The sequence below is a fragment of the Copadichromis virginalis genome, linkage group LG16 (genome assembly GCF_057382275.1).
Source record: "Copadichromis virginalis isolate Kocher_CV1m ecotype Utaka linkage group LG16, C_Virginalis_male_GT1.1, whole genome shotgun sequence".
Lineage (NCBI taxonomy): Eukaryota > Metazoa > Chordata > Actinopteri > Cichliformes > Cichlidae > Copadichromis > Copadichromis virginalis.
The window spans coordinates 28,795,337-28,813,378 of NC_140633.1; the positions used below are offsets into that span (position 1 = coordinate 28,795,337).

Below are 18,042 nucleotides of genomic sequence, written 5' to 3' on the forward strand. Positions count from 1 at the left end.
ACGTGCACATAAGCATTTTGTTTTTGTTGTTTACACAATATATGTGAATCATATTGTGGCATAAACCAGCCGAAACCAAAATAAAGCAGCAGGTCCATTTACATGAGTTCTTGAGGCTTACTGTCACTTTTAAACAATATTTTTTTTGTCCAGTGAGTCTATTTTATCCTGTTTCTATGGAGTCTTCTATAAAACGACATCATGATTATGTGAGAAATAATGGGACACACCATCAGCTGACCTCGATACATACAAACATGCTCTATACAGACAGACACTTTTACCAATCATCCATAGCCAACCTCACTACCTGGAACACGGAAAACAAAGAAAAGCCATGAAAGCGTGACTGCTTTTCAGTGGGTCTTGGTGCTGATTGTCTCACTAAAGCAGCTCTTCTCTTCCCACTCAGTACCCACTTCCCACTCATAGCTCCTAGCAGCCTGCACTCACATGTACATCCACCCACACAGCCATTTCATCTGTGGAGGTAACAGGCATTCTTTCTCTCCAGCTCTCTCTTGTTGTAAATGTTTCTTTTTCCTCTTTTTGACAGTTATTCATCTTGTATGTTTGAATAGATGAATTTGATTCTGAACAGGCTTAGCACGATAGTAGATGAGGTTTGGCTGGTTTTGGCTTAATTCGTTTAGATTTGGTGAGTTGTTTCAAAGTAACAATTTACTTTTTAATCATTATCATACCGACAGCAATGATTTTGACAGTTCCAGAACAGAACCAGGAGCCTGGGCCTTACTGCACGCATATCTTTCTCTGCATACTATTTTTTTCTAATCATTTGGGCCCAATTTAAAAATCAGCAAAAAAAAACCAGCTACCAAGTCTGGCATTATGTTTGTTTACACATACGGCAGAGTCATTACCTGATTAGGTGGGATGGAACTTTGGAATAGGAGTCAGGCTGGATCCAGAGAAACTATCTTCTCTCCCACTATCAAAAGACTGACGTAGAGATTGTCAGAAGAATAGAGAAAGCCAAGTGCGACAGGCCCTTTTGTTGCACCTGTAAGTTAAGAAAAACAAGATCAGTACTTATTTGAATTACATAAGCCTCTATTTGTCTGCAGTTGTGAATGTTTTCTTTGTTCTTAGAATTATTTGACTGTCCCAAAAAATAAAAAATGTTTGTGTGTGACATGATATGACATGATGTATTGAAATTAATCACTAAGTTGCCACAGTAATAGTCAAAACTAGGACAATAGCACATCCAAGTATAGAAACACAGATATTTCTACTATTTTCCCACGCCTGTGTTTAACTCATGCAATGTAACTGAGCAGTAACAGCAACTCCAGCTTCCAAAATGTCCACATAATTCAAACGAGATCTTGCAAAAGCAGCTTACAGACAAACTTGACACAAAAGAGGTTTTTATTTTAGAGCTGCTGCATTAGACACATTCTATTCATATAAATGATGCATAACAAACAGAGTAAATGGCTTAATCACTGAACATTCATTGCAGAAATAATTTGCATATAAACTACTACAGTTTGTTTGTGTACTAAACCCAGATGGATACGTAGTGATGTGGTGAAATTATTAATCATCACAGTGGGCAAGAACAAAAATGCTTCTAAAGTACATTCACTTTTTTATACTTTTTCCATGTAATTATAAAATCAGTAAAATTACCCTTTTTAATCTACACAGCCCACAATCTCAAAGTGAGCTTTTTCTTTTTCCAAATTCCTTAAAAATGAAAAGCATATCTGGATGCAAACTTGTATGTTTATAGGATATTGCTCTGCAATGTACAGTAGGACAAAAAGTATTTAGTCAGCCACCAACTGTGCAAGCTCTCCCACTTAAAAAGATGAGAGAGCCCTGCAATTTTCATCATATGTATACCTCAACTGTGTGAGACAAAATTAGGGGGGAAAAAATCCACAAATTCACATTCACTGATTTTTTTAAAGAACTTTGCAAATTATGGTGGAAAATAAGTATTTGGTGACCTACAAACAAGCAAGATTTCTCGCTCTCACAGACCTGTAACTAGACCTGTAACTAACTTCTGTAAGAGGCTCCTCTGTCCTCCACTTGTTACCTGTATTAATGGCACCTGTTTGAACTTGTTATCAGTATAAAAGACACCTGTCCACAACCTCAAAAACAGTCACACTCCAAACCTATTACTTTATATTCTAGCTAAATATGTAGCTATATTTTACAGGGCATCTCTGGGCAAAGGCTAAAACATTCTGTATGTGGAACTCCTAGATAAAAAGGAATAAGCTGGTCCTATTTTCGACAGCAGACACAGGGAGATTTGTCAGAAGGAAGGCAGATCATCAATGAAAACTGCAGACTGTACTCGCCTGGAGCTCAGTTGACTTTTCAGCTCTTAGCAATTACAGCAAACTAAAGTATACAGCCAACAAAATGCATGAGTTTGTTTGTTTGTTTGTTTGTTTGTTTTTGGGGGGGGGGGGGCAAGAATATGCACTGATTTAGTAAGTAGCAAGTATGTAGTAAATTGAATATGTAGTTTTAAATCTGATTTTTTATTATGTTTCAGATAACAAATCTAACAAAAACTAACCAAATCTGTCATTATGAGTTATATAGGCTGCATTTGTGAGAATGTTTTCAATTTCAAAATGAACTTTAGAATGCAATACTGTGTGTAAAATCTGTAATCAGTGTGTAAAAAAGTTTTGTTTTTTTCAATTTCTTAAGGAAGCTACACAAATCTACAACACTTCTACCCACAGCTTTGCTCTAATGATATATCTACAAATGGGCATAACTACAGCTCCCTGCAATTTTTTTTCCCTTTTTATCACAACTATCACTAGTTCTGATTACAGCATTACTGCAAACAAAAAAGCAAATACAGCTAATCAAATGCCTGTTATGTACAAAGCTATTCAGCATTTCTTTTTATTGTATATTACTATACGTTAAAGTACTGTATACTCTCAATGATTGATATAGGTAGATCACAAGAGACTTAAATCATTTGAATGCAAAACAGATGGAAACCTAAATCATAAGCATCATATATGACAATGATCAAGCAAGTGCTTTTAAGCAAATATAAATCAGTGATATTAACACCTTAATCAATTTATAGAACTGTAGATACATCTCTATTGGTAGCATGTTGTCTTTAATAGTGTCCAAAATAGATTTTTTTAATATCTTTTTTCCCCCAGTATATAATTAAATTAACCCCCTGCAATTTAAATAGCACCATCAGCTTGCATAACTGTCTTAGCCTCTATGCACACTCAAACTGTGCTGATAATTACTTTGGTAAATAATGCAAAGCAATCAGCTAATGCATGAACATGTTGAGGGTAGAACCAATATTGTAATGGCAGAAAGACATCTCATCTGACAAAAAAAAAACCCAAAACAAAACATTGCAGTGATCAGTGCTTTCATTAACTCCATTGTGACAAATAGGCTTTTTTTTTTTTCCTTTTTCTAAACTGCAATTCAGTTTGGTTGTGACAATATAGCCACAAGGTGAAGGTGTTATTGACATTTGTGGCTTTTTTAAAAATATTTGTTTACAATATGGAAAAAATATATATACAGCCTGGTACTGAAGCCAATATTAAATATATAGGCATAGTAAACAGTATGGTAGTACTGTATGTCTGTAATATGTAAAACATGGGGAATGGCAGGTAGGGTCACAATTTATTAAAAAGGCTTGGAAGTTGGTAAAATTACTAAACAAAACTTAGATTTGATTCAAAAGCCTACAAGCAGTGCTGCAGACCTCCTGCATCATTTTCATATTTCGCTATTTACTTTATTTTTTCAGTTTGACTGAATTTGCTGTAACATTTTTCATACTCAGACACATTAAATAAATTCTGTATATTTGCCAATTGCACTTATCAGAAATTTGATGACTAAAGATAGCACACAACATAGACACAAAAAAACCCACAAACAAATTAACTGTACAAAAAAAGGATGGGATACACTGAAAAAGAGGGTCAACTAAGGGTCTTCTATTGAATACCTGTTTCATGTACCTCCCAGTAAAATCTCACAAAGTTAATGAAGTAGTTAATGAAGTAGTAGTAAGTAGTGTATTAGTGCATTTTTTTAATTTACTAGTTCATACATTGTCTACATAATGCATGTAGTATCTCTACTCTGCTTATTCAGTTGTTGTACATTGTGGACAACAGAAAAGGCGAGTGCCCGAACTGAAATCAGTGACGGCCTTCGGCTAAGAGAGTCAAAGCCTCAAAGATACGAAAACAACACTTACAAAAAGCAGGAAACACATTTTTTATTCGTGCCTCAGCTTAGCAGCTAAGGGTCACATGTGAGTCACACCTCAAACAATGACCTTGGACAAGCCTTTGTGTTCTCTGTGCAAATATTCATTTACACAGTTAAAGATACAGGAAAAGTGCAGAAGCAAGATTCAACTGGGACACTCAGCTGATGGCATCTGCAGCCATGTGGTATGCACTCTTACCCCTCAGCTTACGTGTTTTTGTATAGTTTAAAAGTCTTTTCAATTGCTTAAAAAAAAAAAAACCAATACACCATTAGCAAATGTACATGACACAAGCAACTATTAAAAGTTAACTACTAAGTGTATAGCCTGTATAAACAGATTCTTATTGTGAGATGTACTCTGCTGCCCTACATGATCAACCCATCTAGCTTCAATTATGTATGGTCAAGAGTTTCTAATAAAAATGCAAATGAAATGCCTTGAAGTGAAATAACTCATTAACAGTGAGACAAAAAAAAACCCCGAATAAGACAAACCATTGGTGTAAGACTGGGGTAGGTATGATTTTGAACTGTGGTGACACAGCTTCAGACAACAAAGAAGCCAGAACCAGGTCTGGTGAAGCTCTGGAGACACTGCCAGTCTCTGGCAGCCACACTCAACAATTAGTCCATTAAGTTGTTATAGTGTTTGCCAAGCATCAAAGGTCTAAATCACACCATGGTGTTTACTCCACTAGGGTTGTCCTTTTCCCCCTTTTGTACTGTACAGTAGATTTTTGAGTGCAAAGCACCAACTGACCAATGATTAGAATGAAAAAAGATCTTTTTTGTTGTTTTCAATTTTTTTGTAGTAGTGAGTGATTTTTTTTCAAAGAACACTTTAAAAAAAAGCTGTAAAGGGATTTCCTCCTTTTACTAACAAAGGCACTTAAATCTGTGTTTCCAATACACAAACTGGCTTTTGCATTTTCTATAATCGTATTTCACACATAAACATAACAGAATATGTGTTACATCACTCCACTTCAGGGTATAACATGATAAGAGTAAATTACATATGGTGTATGTTGTAGATGGAATACCATCACTGTAACCAGCATCACTGGATTTACTTTACAACGGATACAACAAAGAATTTCAAAATAAAAGATTTAAGAATAAAAGTGAGTCCCCATTACCACTCTTCAACTCTCTATCATTCTTTCTAAAGATAATAACATCTCTTGTGGTACTGTCACATACATTCCTTTGATAATAATCTTTAGCTTCTGGAAAATAGAGAATTAATTAATTAATTTATTTATTTATTGACCTTACTACCCTGCCCTCTAAGAAAGGTCTGATTTCTAAACACACCTGACTCTAATCCACAAATGAACCTTTTTACATATTGTCTCATTTGTTAGTGCTTTTTTTAAAGTTGGGTTAGAGATGGAAGAAAAGCCATAACCCATTTCCATTAAATAAATGGTTGATAACAACAAGCTCATTGTCTGTCCTCTCTGAAACCAGCGTTCCAAGCCTCTATCTAAAAGTTCCAATTAATTTCTAACCCACTCATTCTTTACTCTAAGTTGAGGAAAATAGTTCTGGTACTTATGTATGGTACTTAAACAGCACTTTTCTATTCTAGCTGAGCACTCAAAGCTTTCTAGAATAAGTCTAATTCACCCATTCATTCAGCATTTTTATTTGAGTGTAGTCTAACCATTCATGCGTACGCTTCCATGGGGTTTAGCATCTTGCTCAAGGATACTTTGTGGACTTGGTAAGCCAGGCATCAAACCACCAACTGTCATGATTAGTAGACAACCTGTTCTACCTCCTGAGTCACACTGGCCCCAAAACCTGCAATTGCACTACTTTCTATCACAAATAAATCCAGGCTTACTTTTAAATTATTAAAAATGTGAGGCTCAATACTGGAATAATAAATAGTGGTCATGCAATTCTTCAGTTGTTCCACTTCTTTCAGCTCGCTTTAGGGGTCGCCACTGTTGGAGTCAAATTGTTAAATGTTGTCATTGTGTTACTTAAATTTGTAAGTCTTAGTTCAAACTGTAGGATCAGATCGGAGACATTCCTTTGTTTCTGACCAACTCTCCAGCCAGTTTGTTGGTGGGGGAGGCTATAGTATTTTATAATAGGCAAATCTATGTGAGGGTTCTGTAAGCTTCCTGCTTTTATGATCCTTTTGGTAAGCAGGAGGTCACACAAACGCACCTCCAAACACAAACACACACAAACGCATGCATACACACACTCTCGCACAGGCATGCACACACACATACACACACATACACGCACAGTACCTTATCTTTTGTGACCATAAGGGTTGTTTGTTTTTTGTTTTTGTTTTTTTTACAATGGGTGGTGCTTGTGTGTACTGTAACTGTTTTCAATAAAAAGGCAGCAAGGAAGGCTGTTTATTTGGAGTTGGCTAGGAGACAGGTGAGTAGCGTTTAGCTCCAAGAGCCTGGTTCCGACCAGCCTCTCTTGCTAGCAAGTAAAATTGCTGTTCGTCTTGCTTCCTTGTTGTCATTAACAGGAATAAGTCTCTACACCAGCGGCCTGTGGAAGCGCAGCGCCAACAGCCACAGTGGATCATTGGCCTCCATCACACCCTATCGCCTATCTATCTATCGCCCTATCTGTTCTGTGTACTGTTGATCGTAGCTGTGTTAATTTCTAATAGATGTTTCTCTCTGATCCACAAATGACAACTACCTGTGACCAACCCATAACCTACTTGTGTACACCTCCAGCATACACAGTCTTCTACATACACACACACAAATACGCACTCTATAGAGTGAGCCCATGAGAGTTTTGGACTCATCCCTTTAAGCTACTTTCTTTCCTCTCAGTGAAGGTCACTTTAGCTTCCTTCTTATGTAACCTTGTACCTATAAAACACGCACACACACACACACACACACACACACACAGAATGATCACACATTCTGATCCTGCAAATACACACATACTGATTAAGCATACACACACAAAATGAAAGTGCTTTGTTCTGTCTCCTGGGACTGCACATCCAGCAGCTACCTGTCAGCCCACATTTTGTGCAATCTGTAGGGGGTTATGTTTGTGCGTATGCATGTGTGTGTTTCAACTGACCAAGCTTGCTGCTTCCTGCTTTGAAAATGCAAGAATCTCATTTATTGTGAATGGACTGGTGCGAGGAGTCGAAATGTATGTGCTGATGCCGCAAGAGCTTTCAGGAAAAAAAAAATCTTCTGAGTCTTGGATTATTCAGTAATACTGTAAAATTGGCTCCCAGTAGGTTCGATTGTGAATCGTATGGTTATGTAAAGCTTTAATTTTTAATGAGTGTATGCTCTGCAGGTTAAGGTCTTTACTCCTGCCTGTATGATTCTGCAGAACAACTCTTATAGAGTACAGTATCAAAGCAGACCTATGTGTATTGTGTAGGTATGGTGGAACCTGTGTATAATCTGCTGCTTAACACCGAGAAGACCAAGGAGCTCATCATGGACTACAGGAGGAATGCTGACCCACATCCACATTAAGGGGACGGCTGTGGAGCGTGTGAGTAGCTTCAAGTTCCTGGGAGTCCACATCTCCGAGGATCTCACCTGGACGACCAACTGCTCCAAGCTGGTCAAGAAGGCTCACCAGCGCCTCTTCTTCTTGAGGACTCTGAGGAAGAACCACCTGTCCTCAGACATCCTGGTGAACTTCTATCGTTGCACCATCGAGAGCATCCTGACCAACTGTATAACAGTCGGGAACTGCTCTGCCTCGGACCGGAAGGCGTTGCAGAGGGTCGTGAAAACTGCCCAGCGCATCGCCGGAGCACCACTTCCTGCCATAAAAGACATCTACAGGAAGCGGTGTCTGAAAAGGGCTGGGAAAATCATCAAAGACCCCAGTCACCCATCACATGGACTCTTCACCCTCCTGCCCTCTGGGAGGCGCTACAGGAGCCTCCGGACTAAGACCACCAGGTACCGGAACAGCTTCTTTCCCACAGCTGTCAGACTCCTGAACTCTGCCTCCTGACATCTGACCCACGTTAACACATGGACTGAACATACACACACCCACAATGGACAACTGTACCCTCAAACACAATAATAACATGGACTGAACCACCACTCACAACCACTAGCACTTTATATAGCCTCTGTAGGAATTATATCTCACTTATCTTAACTGCACTACTGTATAGCTCTGTGTAAATAATCATTCTGTACATTCGATAATTTTTAATCCTACAACTGTTTACAACTTGCATAGTTCCCATTTCTGTATAGCTGTATATCCCAGATTCTGTAAAGTTATTTATTTCATATTCTGTATAGTTTTTCATATTTATATCCTGTTCATAGCCTGTACATAGCTTGTACTCACTACAGCCTGTACATACTTATAGTTATAGAATATTCACAACATACCTCATACCGTGTACATTATAACATACCATAAGACCCATTTCTGTAATATACTTACATATCTATACTATTGCTAATATATCTATATCACTAAAGCACTTCTGGATGGATGCAAACTGCATTTCGTTGCCCTGTACCTGTGCATGTGCAATGACAATAAAGTTGAATTCTATTCTATTCTATTCTAATCTATGAAACCTCAAAAAACTCAAGAAGTGACAAAGTTAGTTGGTCCATCACCTCAATCTTGATTAAAGTTTCTTCACCTCTCTTGCAAAGATTGCTAACAAATCATTTTTATGATCCTGCAACATTTCCAGAGGAGGCTCACATTTTATTTTTGAGAAATAACCCTCAAGTTAATTCAGGTCAATGGAAATGATGCTCAGAAGGCCTCCTCAAAATCTACTGAATATGAGCCATTTGTTCGTTTAAGACAGGACATCTAGAACTTGTGGTAAGCTGTATGAGATGAATGGATATGTCCAGCTACCTTACTGTGCTGGGATGGCAGCTTGAGAAAAGCAACATATGCATATATATGTAATTGATATCGAAAATGAAAAATCTGTGCCATTTAACAGAAATTTCCCAGAGCTTAAACTGAACATAGTGATTATTCTTCTTCATTAGCCCCTCATTTATCATCCCTCTCCTCATTAACCTGCTCCCCCTCAGAAATAGCGGGTGCTGTGGCCTAATGGGAAAGTATGAATTTCTCTGTTCATTTAAAGGTGTGTGTGTTCATGCACATACCCAAACTACAGCATTGATAACACTGCAAAAATTAAGACAACAAACACAACGAACAACTACCAGCACAGAAAAAGATTTTATCTTCTTTGACACCAGCTGACATTATCGGCTACAATGACAGCACAACTTCTGTGTTATTAGAGTAAAAATGTGTAATTAAGTCAATAAGAGACTTATGTTTTATTTTTATGTAAATAAGTGAATGAGATAGTGTGACGTATAAGGGTTTTTCAATTATAAATTCATTTTTTTCATTCATTTTCCATCAGACAATCCAGTTCAATGATAACTGTCATTCAATGCAAAGTGTATGACTTGATACATGAATTTCCTTTTTGTGATTTCACCATCTATCCATTAATTATTTCCCCCATGAAAAAATTGTATGCATTTCATTAAATGGAGAGCTCTTTTAGCCCATTCAATCTGTCTTAACTGTAATGCTGTCATATTCAGATATATCTATCTATCTCTCCCTATATATATATATATATATATATATATATATATATATGTATGTATATATTCTGCTTTAAAGCCTGAATTCAAACACAATACCTATTTGCTTTATTTTCGAGACTTAATTAGAAGTGCTGGTGTCAGGTGGCAGACAACAACGTTTTTATGGTAATTCAATAAGCAACAAATGTTTTACCAGCATCCACATACATCTAATGTATTAATTAGATATAATTGTAAGGAAACACGGTGATGTGCACAACCACTGTTCAAAACGGAAGTGACAATATGACTTGTAATAAAAATTAAACACTGAATTGTTCATGTTACCTATACCATTCAACTTTTTGCAGTCCTAAAAGGCACACTGACATCATACTGTAGACACCGATCAAAAAAAAAAAAAAAAAATCAACATGTTTTGACTGAACAACAACGCGGCTCCATGGTGTAACCTAACACATGTGGTTTGGACGTGCAAATCCCTGAGGGTTGCATCAGAAAGGGCATTGAGTGTAAATGTCTGTGCCAAATCACAAATATGCAGATCCATCTGTCAATGTGACCTCTTACAAATAAGAGAGCTTAAATAGTTGTTCTATCTTACTGAACAATGGCATATAAATAAAAAAAATAATAATCTTATTCATCACATTTTAGACAGCTAGATTTGAAGGATGGGTGTGATTTTTGATGCTATGACTGATTGGAAGCAGATTGATTCATTTTCCTAATTTAACTAAAAAAAATTACTTTAAATTGAATTTTACTCAGATTTGAGGTCAGTGACTCTGACTGAACAGATGTGTGAACAGTTTCAATTCCTCTTACGGGGACAGAGACCAAACATCTCAAGACTTTATCTGTGACCCATTAAACCACACATGGTTTATTATAACAGCATGTCATATGACTTATGTGACCATAAAACTGCACAGAGTAGTGCAGATAAATATGTCATTTCATTTGCTCCTAAAATAAAATGTTTAGAAATGTTCAGACAAGATCCTTTCAACGCCAGTCTTTCCATGTAGGAAGCAATTTTCTTTCGTGGCCAAACTGTTACCATAAAATAAAGCATAAAAACAACTATCTATCAAATTTAAACTTTCTGGATTCTAAAAACCGCAACCAACACAGTTCTGGTAGTAATTTACAAAGGCACCACAAAGTGCACAAAAACAAAGAAAACACAAATTTTTTCGTGCAGAATATCTCATCCTTTCATTTATGTGCATTTCATAACAATTCTTGTTAATATGGATGAGCACCCTGACAACAAAAGAAAGAAATGAAGATAAAGAGAGCTGAGAACACGAAAGTGGAAATCCAGAATGAGTAAATTAGATATGAAGAGAAGAAAAGATGAAAAGATGCAGGGGAGAGGTAGACAAGGAAAGAAAGAAAATAAAAGAGTCTAGCCTTAGGAATGGAGGGAGTCTGGGCCATTACGTCACTGCTGCAGTGGCTGACAATACCAACATTACATTCTCTCCCTGTCTACAGTAACCTCCACTCACAACATATTGCTACAGACTTCATCAATTCTTTATCATAACTATTAAGGTTGCTGATTCTAAGTGACTAATTTAACATTAATTTAATTAACATTAAAATCAAATGAAAGGCCATTATTACTTTTTCAAATGTTATGTTATGTAGCTTTACATTATTATATATGTGGCCTTTGTTAAGTGAGTTCACTACTGGTTGTTCCCTAGACCTTAGTAAGCCAAATCCTGGACTTTATAAAGGTTCCAGCACTTCTTGTGCTCTGTATCGATCAAAAGCTGATCCATATCTCTGCAGTTGTTGTGGTAATCCTGATGCGGGCGAGTTTTTAATATTTTTGTTCAACTTTGTGACACACAACTGAGAATGTTTCCCTTATAAAACATAATATGTAAGTGAAACATTCTCTGGTAAGGATTGCCTGACTTTCTGGTTTAGCCACCAAATTGTGATGGAGCAAAGGAGAAAGTAGAGGCTAAACAAACGAGAGAAGGTCAAACAGACCTGCTGGGAAATGCCACTAACGTTTTCCCCTCATGGTGACAGCAGGGAAAGCGAGACGTGCAGAAGGGTTGCATGTTTTCACATCAGGTGTTCTCATTGTGTTTGAACATACACGGAAACTGACAAACATTACCCTGCTCAGCCATACTGATTGTTGTCTCTGTGTGTGTGTGTGTGTGTGTGTGTGTGTGTGTGTGTGTGTTTCTAGAAGAGAGTGCAAGAGGAAGTGAGAAACACTAACGTAGACCCTGGAGCTGAATGATTATTATTGATTGAACGGCTATGAATATTGTAGAAACAGCAGCATTAAAGGTGGCAGTGAAAATTGTCACCTGTAGCCAGTTAGAGTGAATAAATAATTAAATATGAGTCTCACTGGTGTGTTGTCAGTAAGGAGAAAACTGCTTAGAGCAAAGGTTCACAAATTTGTTACATACAGTGGTTTTATGCTTTAAATGTCCTGGTTTTTACAAATGTGACTGCATTGTAGGTTCAATTTTACACAGACAAAAAAATGTTTTGTTTCCATTACAATATAATATTGTAATGGAAACAAAAATTAATCAAAAAAAATTGTTAAAATAAAAATCACAACAACTGTATAAAAATTACAATCATCAACTCAAATACTTGGTTCAAATGGAACAGAAATTTCTATTAACTTGTAAGAACTGTGTAGAACATGAATCAGTCTGTGTCAGATCCTGAATCTGAAATTTCCACTGAAGTCACGGGTAAGAAGTAAGTGAAACCAAGGCCATTTGCTTTTTGAAGTTTGCAAAGACTGCAAAATTTTGCCAATGGTTGTTCACTCTTTGCAATATAGCACGCTGTTCTAAACAGCTTTTTCAGGAGTTCTTGTTGTGCTTGGTTTATTTTTAGTATGTTTTTTGCAATTGCTGTTTGTTCTGGGAAAGATACTGCAGACTGGGCAATAATACATTTCTTGCATTTCTCATGGGTTGTAATGGGGTCTTTCTTAAAATTACTAGTCCCAGTAACAAAGGCGCTTGTCGACTCAGAAATCAAATGAAACTCACAACACACCTGGCAGAACATCATGTTATTTAGCTTGTCATATTCCAGCCACAGAAATTCTTTTGTCCATGAAACCAAAAAAAGCTGCGCTTTGTTTTTGCCTCAGTCTGATTTGTCATAACTTTTCCGTTTTGTGGTAAGCTTTTCTTTGGCTGCCCCTTCTTCACCCTGACCTGTCTTATTTGGCTGAGCAGAACTAAAATACCAGCGTAAATCCTGCTGCTTTTATACACGTACTTACATAACGGTCAGCGATTCTTTGCGCACTCAACCTCTCACATGTTTAAGCTTGCAGCGAGAGATTTCACTTGTCATGTTTGAATAGTAAGCTAATGAGTGATAAGACGATGTCAGAGGAATTGGTGCGCAATTAATCGTCACTCACCAATCAGTGCTGCTGCTCTCTACACACCTTTCGTGCAATCACAAAATGAAAGTGAAAGCAAAAAACAAGCGCAAATTCAAACGCGATTTCAATATGTCACATATTGACAGTGGCTCACCGATGCCAATGACATAATTACTCAGCTACATTGGCGAAAGAATGCAAAAGCATAGACATATATTTTCCTTCCTATGATAGCCCGACGGGCAGGGCTGAGTTAGTTTTTGGTAGCCCGACTGGAAAAATCGCTAGCCCCGGGACGTTGGGCTAGCGATTTTGCGAGCCCTGCAAATAAAGTGTTCAAAAACAGAAGAGGCCTGAATGCTGTAATTTCACTATATTTGACAGGGTGGCAGTAACCGACTGATGACCAGTGACAACAAAGACTCTGTTTGTGTAACATTTAAAAAAAAACAACTATGTCATCTTTTTCAGTTGTATTTTTTCCTAATATCTTTGAAACTGATTCAAAATACATCAATTTAACTTCAAGACACACTGCATAAGAACACTTTGATGTTTGATCATTTGATAACAGTCATCTAGCATTTTTTTATTTTAAAAAAACCTTTATTTGCTGGTTGTCTTGAACTGACAGTGATGATAAGCCTTGAGCAAAGCGAGTTATTGCTCTTAGTATCTGGCATGACAGTGTCTTGTTGGTGTGCTGGTAGTCTTTAGCTGCCAAACATAGGGCAGTGTAAAAAAAATACATGTTAGTACATCCAGTAGTGTGAGCTACACTTGTTTGTGCTTGTCATGTTCTTGGTCCTAGAGCATAGCCTCTAAGATGAAGAAAACAGAAGTAATCATAGACAACGAACTGCAGTGAATTGAAAGAGCACTAAAAACATGTTTAAAACGATGAAAATCACTGAGCACTGTTCAGTACAGCCAATGTTTTCTGGAATTTGGACACCACTATAGTTCTCTATGTTTAACCAATTAGCAAACTATGAATTAGTGAATTTTAATGCATATTTTAAGTTTACAATTTTGAAAGAAATAATGTAAATAATTTTTAAAACTAATAAAACCCCTAAACATTTATTTTGAATACCTATTTAGCCAAAATACTTGAAAATTTTGGCAAAAATTTGGATTAAAAATTTAATAATTTCTTTAAGAAATTACTTCTCTGCCATTGTTGCTATTGTTGTGTGATAGGGTCAAATTGTAGTATTGTATTGTAGTGTTAAATCATTAATCTCTGATATTGATGTGTTGCTTCTGAAATGTTAAATAGTCAAGTTAAAGCTAGTGAACAGCTGGGATATACTGTATGGAAGCTTCATTACACCACTGAAATAATTACTACATCAAAATGACTTCAATTATTATATATATATATATATATATATATATATATATATATATATATATATATATATATATATATATATATACACATACACACACACACACACACATATACACGCATTGTTTTTAAAATCACAAAGGAAAGCTGAAGTGTCTCTGGGACATGATAACTTGACAGACAAGCTGCGGAAGTGACAGAAAGCAAAACATGCAAAGGATTACACTGAGATTCGAAACAGACAGTGAAATGCAGGTGATGTGTGTCTATTTGATTCATGTTTGCTACTGTTAGCTTGTGATGTTTGCAGCTGTTTCATCACATCATTATCTCCCAAAAACACTTCCATTTTCTTTCATAATTTTTTTCTTTTGGCTTTTGCAGCATTTTTCTATTTACTTATTTTTTCCTAAGTAGTGCATTTGACCTCTCAGGGCCACCGTAGCTATACTGCTTCATCCAAAACTGGATAAAAAAGATAAAAGCTGAGGTTGGTGATTTCATCATTTATTTTTCTTCCAACTTTTCAATTAGTGGCATCCAATTGGATACCAGTTGACAACACTTGAAAGCAGAAGTAATTTTTGACAATCAGAGTGAATCTGCAGTGTCTTCATTAGTTGGGATAATGCACGTTTCCAATCTGCACATTAACCACGTGAAAGTCATACTGCCTGTCTGGGACCGTCTAGACATGTCCACACACACACACACACACACACACACACACACAAAGCACTAATCACACAGTTGTTTCAGGCACATGCTCTCAGACATACTGAACAAATGACAGATACACAATGCATGTTGTTATACTTTCACAGACTGCTGGATTCATCATAAAAACAATACCTTCACAAATTCAGGTACACATACACAAACAATTCCCCAGCATGACAAGGTGGCTCAAAAGGAGAAAGAAGTGAAACAAGAGAAAAACATTTGTTTTTTTCTGTTACTGGTCTGAAACAGCAATTGTGTCCATATGAAACAGGCACAGTGACGCAGCATCTTTGCAGCAACACCCAAAAGCATATGCGGTGGAGACAGAGAGGAAGAGACAGAGGCTGAGATGACAACACAAAGAGAAAGGGGGAGAGATTGAGAAGCTCACCTGGCTAGATGAAATGTTGTTCGAGGCTCACAAGAAAGGATAACATCCGAGACCTGAAAGGATGAGGGAGGATAAGGGGAAAGAACAGTAGTGGGGGGAGAAAAAGAGGGAGGAAGGGAGAGAGGGAGGAGGGAGATTAGATTAGGCTGCCAGTACTTTGGGTGTGCAGTGGCAGGTGGCACCTCCGTTAACACAAACACACACACACACACACCATCATCACTACATCTTAGGGACAGATGGAAAGGAAAGGGGAGAAGTATAGATGAGAAAATTGCTGAGCCTGCACAGGAGTGAAAGAGATGAAAAGACAGTAAAAAAAAACGAAGGCCCCGTGTGTGCCTGTTGATGCCACATCTGCAGCCACAAAGACTAGCAGCTATGTCTGCCTCCCTGTTTTCTACTTCTTAAAGATACACACAACCTGCAGTTCCATTTGCAGACACACAAAAATTAGCTTTAGTCTGACATGCACAGTCCAAACATACCAGAACACCAGGACATTACAGGCTACTGTGGGTATCTTCGGAAAAGGGCAATGAGTTAAGAGCAATGAATAGCACTACGCTAGCAACAGACTGCATAAACCATCAGTATCAAAATACTTCCTACTAGTAGACAAAGATTGGCAGAAAATCCGATCTGTAATCCGATTACTATTGCAAAAAAAAAAAAAAAAAAAAAAGGTGATTAGATTATTGTTACTTTCCTGTAAAAATAATAAAACAAGATTTAAAAACAGATTTTTTCATTTGATTCAATTTTATATGATGGATTTTGCAGAAAAAATAGAATTGGGCTGAAAGGTTTGTTGTTTCATAACATATTTAGGTTGTTTATCATGTTTTTAAAAAGTAACTAAGTAATAAAGTAATGAATTACTTTTGAAAATAAGTAATCAGTAAAGTAACTGGATTACTTTTTGGAGAAGTAATTAGTAATTAGTAACTAATTACTATTTTCAAGTAACTTGACCAAAACTTCTAGTAGAAATACACTATGTTGTCAGAAATATGAAGAATGGGTCGCTCTCAGCTCAGTGAATTTCAACATCGAAACGTGATAGCAAGCCACCTGTCCAACAAGTGCAGTTGTGAAATTTCCTTGGTACTAAATATTCCACAGTCAATTGTTAGTGGTATTATAATAAACTGGAAGCAATCGGGAACAAAACCTCAGCCACAGAGTGGTAGGCCATGTAAGAGATCAACAACTTTCTACATCGAGTCCATCGCTAAAGACCTCCAAACTTCTTGAGATAATCTGAAGACTATATGAACAATGTGTAGAGAGCCATGGAATGAGTTTCCATGGCTGAGCAGCTACAATCAAGCCTTACATCGCCAAGTGCAATGCAAAGCGTTGGATGCAGTGGCGTAAAGCACCCCACCACTGGCCTCTAGAGCAGTGCAGATGGAGATCACACTTCCCATCTGGCAATCTGATAGACAAGTCTGTGTTTGGCAGTGCCAAGACAATGATATGTGTCTGACTCCATTGTTTATGTGTAAAGTTTGGTGGTGGGGGATTATGGTGTGGGGTTGTTCTTCAGGATTTAAGCTCGGCCCCTTAGTTCCAGTGAAGGTAACTCTTAATATTTCAGCATACCACGATATTTTCGACAATTTCATGTCTCCAACTTTGTGAGAAGAGTTTGGGGATGGGCTCTTCTCGTTCCAATATGACTGCACACCAGAGCACAAAGCAAGGTCAATAAAGACATCAATGAGCAAGTTTGGTGTGGAAGAAATTGACTGGCCTGCACAGAGTACTGACCTCAACCCCACAAAACACCAAACCATAAATGTGTTTCAGGAAGAATGGGCAAAAATTCCCATAAACAAAATCCTACACCTTGTGGAAAACCTCCCCAGAAGAGTTGAAGCCGTTATAGTTGCAAAGGGTGGGTCATCATCATATTAAACCCTGTAGATTAAGAACGGAATGTCATTTAAATTCCTATGTGTGAAGGCAGATAAGCGAATACTTTTTGAAATATAGTGTTTCAAATATTCTATCCCTTTTGATGAATTTTCTTTACAAATTGCTTCATTCTCATTAGTGATCTGGAAATAAGGTGTCAGAAGTCATTCATTTTATTTATTTTATAAAGTACTCTTGCAAACCATTTCCTTTCCTTGTCTTATCTTATTGCTGGAGCCCTACACGCTTAAATGATTATCAGCTATGATGCAGCTAAGTGAAATCTATTTTTAAGGTCAAATCATCACAGTTTCTGTGGTAAAAAGCATGTAAAATTATCGAAGAACATACATTTTTACAAACC

At 37.1% G+C, this 18,042-nt stretch overlaps 1 protein-coding gene across 12 annotated transcripts in view; it reads right to left on the reverse strand.

Moving 5' to 3' along the window:
* map2 (microtubule-associated protein 2) overlaps positions 1-18,042 on the reverse strand; it is a 105,829-nt gene that overhangs the window by 58,323 nt on the left and 29,464 nt on the right. For 11 of the 12 annotated variants that reach the window (XM_085434292.1, XM_085434281.1, XM_085434291.1 and 8 more), the window contains exons 2-3: positions 15,756-15,808; positions 885-1,024 (exon numbers count right to left, since the gene is read on the reverse strand). The gene's annotated coding sequence lies outside the window, so the exon portion shown is untranslated. The remainder of the gene's footprint in view (positions 1-884; positions 1,025-15,755; positions 15,809-18,042) is intronic. The other variant, XM_085434282.1, reaches the window with a different exon arrangement.